This window comes from Triticum dicoccoides, chromosome 6A (genome assembly GCF_002162155.2).
Source record: "Triticum dicoccoides isolate Atlit2015 ecotype Zavitan chromosome 6A, WEW_v2.0, whole genome shotgun sequence".
Taxonomy (NCBI): Eukaryota; Viridiplantae; Streptophyta; class Magnoliopsida; order Poales; family Poaceae; genus Triticum; species Triticum dicoccoides.
In genome coordinates this window covers 435,712,283-435,720,736 of record NC_041390.1, presented here as the reverse complement: position 1 = coordinate 435,720,736, position 8,454 = coordinate 435,712,283, and positions in this window count along the sequence as shown.

Here is an 8,454-nt window from a genome sequence, read left to right as displayed (position 1 = left end):
CGTGTCACCACGAAGGGAATCCTAATCTATGATTGCATCCCCCCCAACCGAGGTTCACCTAGCAAAGTGCGAAGTAGCAATCCCCCCACACACTTTCAGTTGGCGGGACAGAGAGGCATATATCTCACCAAGATGGATCGTAAAACGGACCAAGAATAATCCACCTTGCTCGTACAACCTCTCTCTTGTTATTGGTCAAAGTGATGGTCGTCCATGCGACCCCGGAGATGGGCTAGCTCACCAATAATCACGCAAGTAGCTAGTCCCCGAAGACAACCACTGCATGCGTGTGGCCCAAACATATGTATGGAGAGGTGTGTTTTGGGTAACAATGGAAGAACTTTGACGTGGCATCGTGATTTCAAACTAGAAAACCCCACACTGAGTGAGGGTTAGGTTGACGATGCATATGTATGTTACACCACACTTCAAGCCAACGACGAGGATTCATGCATGCACGTGTGCATAGTATAAGCGCTCAAACTTAAGGTCTGAATCTCACCATGACCTATACTACAATAACATGAACCAAATGAAGAATCCGCCATGGTAACCTAACTTCCTGTTGGTCAAGGTGATCGTGGATGTCCACACGGGCCCATGAATATATAGGCTTGTCGCCGATAACCACGCGAGGGAGTGTACCATTCGAAGCCAACCACTACATGCATATGTATGTAGGTGATGCGTGCATGCATGTTTGAATACACAACATTGATGTGGCGCGTGCATCAAAAATTGTACACTAGCTCCCCACACAAAGCGAGATTGGTTCATGATGTGTTGTTGTACTGGCCACTTCGACTCGATGGGAGGGATTCATGCATACAAATGCATGCGTGTGTGCTCAAACTGTATCATGCATGTCATCCCAGAGCAAAAATAATAATCCCCTCCTAAGTCAAATTAACCTCTCTTGTTGTGAGGCAAAAAGTAGTGATGGACCAAGCGGGCCTACAGATGGAAAGCATCAATGTCGCTGATAACCGCTTAAGTGGGTGCGAGAGGACAACCACCACCGCTTTGCATGTGGGCCAAACATATATATGTTGAATGCCCAAAAAGCACAACTTTGATGTGCCACATGCCTAAAAAACCATAAACCATGCACCCACACAAAGCGAGGTTCATATCAACCGTACTACATATGATGGTCCTCTTCCCCCCTCTTCACCGCATACTATATGCTCCTGTCGTAATATATGTACAACCCAAAAGAATCCTCATCGATGTGAAATTAATTAAACTCTCCCGATGTGTACGTATAGTATATATGCTAGTCCCCTCCCACCTCTTCGACGCGTACTATATACCACCATAACACAAACAAAAAAGATTCTACCTTGCTGGTCAAATTAACCTCACTGCCGGTTGTTCGTCAAAGTGATGGACGACGACCTCGCGGGCCCACAGAAAGCGTCACACGTGAGTGTTGAGTGTCGTGTAGGACAACCATCGACTGCATGTGGCCAAAACATTTATGTATTAAAGGGTTGTGTAATGTTTTAAATAATGATTTCACGACTCTGATGTGGCATCGGCCTGCCTAACAAAACGGTCAACCCACACGGCGGCTCACAACTCGTAGTGTACCGCGAGCCACCCGCCACCCCCAGACGCACACTGATATGTCTCCAACGTATCTATAATTTTTGATTGTTCCATGCTATTATATTATCAACCTTGGATGTTTTATATGATATTTTATATGATTTTTGGGACTAACCTATTAACCTAGACCCCGGTGCCAGTTTCTGTTTTTTCCTTGTTTTAGAGTATCGCAGAAAAGGAAAATAAAACGGAGTCCAATTGACCTGAAACTTCACAGAACTTATTTTTGGACCAGAAGAAGCCCATGGAGTATCAGAGTTGGACTAGGAGAGTCCCGGGTTGCCCACGAGGGTGGGGGGCGCGCCCACCCCCTGGGCGCCTCTCCTGCCTCGTGGACAGCCCAGAGGTCCACCGAGGTACTTCTTCCCCCTATATATACCCATATACCCTAAAAACTTTAGAGAGCACAATAGATCGGGAGTTCCGCCGCCAGAAGCCTCCATAGCCATCGAAAACCAATCTAGACCCGTTATGGCACCCTGCCGGAGGGGGGAACCCTCACCGGTGGCCATGATCATCCCGGCGCTCTCCATGACGAGGAGGGAGTAGTTCTCCCTCGGGGCTGAGGGTATGTACCAGTAGCTATGTGTTGGTGTACAAAAAGAGGGATACACTTTTTGTACCCCTATAACTATGCACGGGCAGTCTGAGCCGCGGATACCACCACACCAAGCAAGGCAAGGGAGGTGAGCCAGGGTAAGACCGAAGCTCAAGAGAACTAAAACGACGCCAAGGCCAAGACCACGAAGAGCAAAGGGGACGAAGCGGACTCCCCTGGCAAGATCTTTGCCGGGAGACAGTTCTAGCAGCCACGGCAAGACCCTTGCCGCGGCGACTCGTCCCGCGCCTATGGAGAAAATCACCCTTGAGTCCACTGCCCCCAAAAGGGCAAGGATTCGGGAGACATACCCGTGGCGGCATGCAGATCTTAGTGAAGACATTCAAGATCAGATACGCACTAAGGAGACAACAACCCTTGGCGGGATACCAGCCGAGGAAGACCACAAGGCCCCCGGCAAGCGCCTTGCCGGGGATGACAGCAGGCGCCTCGGCAAGACCCTTGCCGGGGCCCCGGCAAGGCCCTTACCGAGGACACCCGCAGGGCCACCATCAGGCCCACGCCGACTAAACCTCCACCACCGCATGCATACAGCTGCCGTCCTAACCAGCTGGGAGGCACCTGCGTGGCGGCATGCAGATCTTCGTGAAGACCCACCACTGCGCCACCTCAGCTGCCTGCCTACCTATGTGGCATCGTAGGCGTTGCTGGCCAGGGCGCGTGTCGACACAAGAAGGAGCGGCGACGGACGAGATAGGTTTCTCCCCCGCCCCCGATAAAGCAAGGACACCTAGGCAAGACACATTAAATGCGCCTTGTCATGTAATGCGAGTGATAACCTCGCATCACCATACCCTTTCCACCTCCTATGTGCCACTTTGGCAACCCCTTTTTCTATAAAAGGAGGCCCGAGGCGACCAGGACAAGGATTCAGCTTTTTGGAGCTCCTCACGCCCCATAGCTAGCTCAAGAACACAGATATACAATCCACCAAAGCAGGAGTAGGGTTTTACGCATCCTCGCGGCCCAAACCTGGATAAATGAACCATGGGCTATCTATTTGATCCGCTCTTCTCACGACCCCGCTCCCCGCTAACCACAGTAGGGATTCTTGTGATACGATAGGTGTCGTTCCCACGGACATCTTTGGCGCGCCAGGTAGGGGGAGCAGTTGTGAGAATCGGCTTTACCAGTTAGCCCGGCACTCCTTCATCTTTGTGACCCTTGGAGAAGAAAGGAGGCCAGAAGATCGGCACTCGAGCGATTGCAAACAGAAGCTAAGTTGCACTGAACCCTTATTTGTTCTATCCTTCTTATATGAGGTTATTCCCCCCCGGAGATGTCACGCCTTTGTATGAGAAACCTGCACGCCAGGGGGCTCTCCCACGATCGGCAACGCCCTTGCCCTGTTTCCAGACCGCTCAACAGCTCATGTGGCTGCGTCAAGAATGGCAGAGTAGCCTGCCGCGATCAACAACGCTCTCGATTCTGACTCGAGTCAAGCTCGATAGTTCGACCAGCCACGTTCAGAACGGAAAGGTGGCTCGTCCGACAGCACGCATACCCAGCAGGCCCATGGGGATTCGTCCCCAAAACGCCGATAGGGGCTTCCGCGCTGGCGAGCCTACCCAACCGACGAAGGGCGCGCATACAAAGAGGAATTGAACAGGGAAATAACGTGCATGAAATTAAGAGTACTACAAACTTATATTACATCACATCATTGCTGCAGTTCTAACTAAAGATGAAATTTGTCTTGGTCATGAACCTGCAGCGGCGGTGAAGAACGGGATGCCTAATCCCGGCGCTGGCCTTCCACCCTCTTGATTTCGTCGATGCTGCTGATGACGGGCTTGATGCTCCCCTTGAGCACCGTGAGGTCGGTACCATCCGGCAAGCTATCCATCGCGGCATCGAAGTCGAGGTCGGGATTCCAGTATGCCATCTTGGTGAGGACCTTGGTCATGACCCCCCGGCAAAGTCGCCGGGCTTCCCCGGCCAACGTGGCCGCTAGGTTGGAGTGAAGATAAGCCAAGGCTCCAAGGACGCCCTCGAAGTACTGGGTCATCTTGGTGTTGACGGTCCCGCTGCGCTCAGGGGCGTACCTCACGTTTGGCATCCCCATGGTGGCCAACTGCGAGGTGACCCTGCCGGCAACGTCCTCCAGACGGCTGATCCATCTGTTCTCGCCCGCCACATATTCCTGGTGGGAGGCGGCCTCGTTCGCCCGCAGCTGCTTCTCCTCCTCTAGACTCCTGGTCAAGGTCTCCTCCCGAGCCCTGCTCTCCGACAACATCTTCTTGAGATCCTCCAGCTTCAGCTTGAGATCTCTGACGGAGTTTTGCGCTTCGGAGAGCTCCCCAGTCCTGCTGATGACCGCTCCTTGTGCCTACCCCAAGGCGCTGTTGAGCGTGCTCTTCTCGTTGGATAGCTTGAGGGCCTGCTCCTTCAGCTCGTCCCGCTCCACCTCCAACTCCTTTACTTTGCCGGCATGGGCCAGAGCCTGGGCATCGAGTGCCTCCTTGTGCCTCTGCTCCAGCTCGCGAGTCCGCCGTGCGACAAGGGCCTCGAGCTCCTCATCCTTGCCATGGAGCACTACGGCAAGCTTCGCCTCACGCACGGTGAGGTCCTCTTCCTGGGAATCCAGTGCGGCTTGATGCTGGTTCCGGACGGCCTCAGCCGTGGCAACCAAGTTCGCCGCCTTTTCCTGGGCCTTCTCGATGTCAGCCATCTTCATGGTGAGCTCGACATTGCGCTTGGCCAATTCCTCCTGAAAGGCCCTCTTCTCCTCGCGAGTCTGGTGGAACCAGGTCTGAGTCTCAGCAACGCGCGCCTTGAAATCCACCTCCGCCTGGTCCACCGTTGCCGTCCTGGACTTAACCTTGTCCAAACGGACACGGTAGAGCGCCTGGAGTTTTCGGAAGTTGGACCCATAGCGCAGAAAATCTGCTCTTCTGGAGAACCATCATCGCCAACGCCCGGCTCATCAACAACCTCGAGCCCGGTGGCGGCAAGCACCTCGCCGTCAAAGACTTCCCCTTCGGTGGGCGCTCGGGAACTTGATGCCCCTGGGAGATGGACGAAAAGATCATCGCCCACCTTCAGATATCTGCCAGGGCCCGAGGTTGAGGAGGAGGGAGGTTGATCATCAACCACTTCTTCCTCGGCAGTGGCCTTGTCGGCTTCCCCGGCAGGCCCACCGTTGGCGCCCTCGGCAGAAGCCTCGCCGGTCGCCTTGGCGGCCCCCGCAGCGGTGTCCTCGGCAGCATCCTTGGCGGCCTCATCAGCGGCGACCTCGTCAGCATCCCTAACGGCCTCCTCGGCGGCAATCCTGTCGGCCTCCGCCGTGGCCTCCTCAGCAATATTCCCAACAACAGTATCCACGTCCTCCATACCTATTGAAGGAGGGCCTGGGTAGTAATGGGAGCATTGAAGCCAAGAAAAAGAATAAGGGAAAAACAGAGACGGAGGACAGGCAACTCACCAGTGCCAGGCTGTGAAGCAGAAGTCCCCTCCCCGCCAGCATTTGGCGCCGTGGCAGAGTCACCAGCGCCCAAGTTCCCCTCTTCCTTCATGGGTGTGGGCTCCATGCTTGATGCCCTTGCCGGGGACGCCCCTCGCGGCAGCGTAGTCGATGGGGGTGGTGTGTTGGGGGTAGCCCTCTGCGGCTCCTCCTGCTGCCGCTCCCCTCCTGCAAACCCGACAAGGTCAATACCATATCATCGAACGCCTACCACATGTCGAATAAGAGGAGGGTGACGAACTTACGCTGGGGGCTATGCCGGGGGCTGCTGTTCGGGCTGCTCAACACCACCAGTGGCGTCTTTGAAGCCCCAGCCGGGGGCTGACTACTCGCCGAGACCTTCGCCCTCTTCACCCTATGGGCCAACATCTCTGCATCCCTACAAAAGCAAAAACGGATCAGGAGAGGTGACTTAATTTGGGGGAATGGAAATGGCAGTAAGGAACGGAGTACTTACTCGTCATCCACCTCCACCTCTTCCACCACTTTCCTTTTCCTCTTTGGGCTGAGAGGCCCGAGATTAAAAGAGACCTCCGCGTCAACATCCGAGTCGACATCTGCCGGAGGAGGCGAAGACAGCGGGGTTTGTGCGCGCCCAGATGAGGAAGGGGCTGTTGTCTTCTTCTTCTCAGCGGCCTTCGTCAGCCTCTTGGCTGCCGTGGCCCTCGTGTGACGCCCAGACCCCTCCAGGGTCAATTGAGGCCGCGTAGCCCTACCGGGCCAGACCGGCTCGCCGAAGCCAGCCCGCCGCAGGACTGGCCCTCTTCCCCTGGTTGGCGTCGAGCTTGCTGCCACGTCCTCCTCCGACGACGACGCGTCAGCCGCGTCTTCGACAAGCGGAGCTCCAGTGTCGGCGCTGCTGACCTACTCGGTGGCCACCGCCCACCGGGTGAGCTGCTCTTCCTCCGCAGCCATTGTGGCCTTGTCCTCCATGCCCCCGGCACTGCTGGCCTCCATGGCGAGCTGCGCCTCCCTCACCCTAGTGGCGATGTAGTCCAGCTCTGCCTGGGTGGTGTCCATGACAAGCCACCGCTCGGCGTCAGCATTGACATGTACCTCAATCAGGGTGTCAAAGAATTGCTGCACATCCGCGTCCTTCGGCTCCTTCCAGCTCGGGACAGGGCCATGCGCATTACAGTCCGGCATCATGGCGATGATCTCGGACCGACGTGAATTGTTGCACAACGGGACCATCCCCGCTGGCAGCTTGAAAAACGGCCCCTTGAGGGCCTTGCCAACCTTTGCGGCAGCCCTCGGCCTTGCCGGTCCATTCGACCTCGCCATCGCGACCCACATCAAGCTGGAAAAGCCGCTGGCAGAAGTGGGCATGCGCCATCACTGTGAAGTTGTGACCGAGGCCGGGGCGGAGTCGCATAATGTCAGCCGGATTCGTAAAGAGCCAAGTTGGCCTCCCCTTGTTGTGCAACGGGGCGATCCGGCGGCGAATGAAGTCTGCCCCGATCATCTCAAGGGTGAGTCCGGCCCGGGTGAGCCGGAGAATCCTAGTAGTGGCAACAGTGAGCCTCCCGTCGGCGGCGTCGACATCGCTCCAATCGCTGCCACAGACCGGTGGCACTCGGCGGACCTTGCAGAACTCCGGCGGGTCTTCATCCTCAATCCAGCACCACCGGCCACGCCATTCCTCCCACCTCTCCTTCACGGAACCATCCGGGTACGCCCCCTTGGATCTTGGGATCCAGGTGACGCAACCAGAGATGGCACCTCCCGGCTGGATCCGAGGGAAGAAATAATGGCGGAAGAGCGCCGTGTTGGGCTGCACCCCGACAAAGCCTTCGCAAAGATGCGCGAAGAAAGCCATGCACGCCACCGCATTCGGAGTAAAATCCAAGAGGTGAAAGCCGAAGGTGTGCATAATGTCGCAGAAGAAATCAGAGAAAGAGGGGCATAACCCGCAAGAAAGATAATCGACGAAAAAGGGATACCGATTAGGAGCAGGATCGGCGCAAGCAGCAGGAATGACGCGCATCGCCGGGTGTCCCGAATTCTCTCCCCCCGTCTTCGCTCCCCATAGGGGCCTGAAGGAGGCCCGGAGCTCATGAACATCAACCGTCGAGGGGAAGAAAAAGGCGGACTTCGTCCGGTCCCCCGACAGCGCACTCTCCGGTGGCTCCATAGTTCCAGCGCCCTTAGCTGCCCCCTTGCCCTTGACGGATTGGGGTGCCATGGCGGCCAAGAAGTTTAGAGGGCTGAGGAAGGGGGATGGCGAAGCAACAACGGCGGGCGACGGCGGAAGCTTAGGAAGGAAGGAAGAGAGGAAACGACGGCTCTGAGATTGGAAAAGGCACGAGGAAAGAGGAGAAAGTGAGCAGCGCGCCCGCGGTTATTCCTTTTTTATGGGGGAAAACACGGGCCGCCTCCTTTCACATTAACTGTGGTGTGACGCATGCCTGCGGGAACCAAGCCCACGCATGCTGCCCACGTCACACACACCTCCCCACGCCGCGCCACGCGCGGGAGTCGTGGGAAGCGCAGCGCGCGAAGAACCTTACCGCGGTAAAAACTGCCCCGCCTGCCCGCGCACCGTTTTTGGGCCTAGCCCAACAACGCGTTGCGCTTATGTGTGGCCCAGGCCCGGGGGCTCCTGTCGGTGTACAAAAAGAGGGGTACACTTTTTGTACCCCTATAACTGTGCACGGGCAGTCTGAGCCGCGGACACCACACCAAGCAAGGTAAGGGAGGTGAGCCAGGGTAAGACCGAAGCTCAAGAGAACTAAAACGACGCCAAGGCCAAGACCACGAA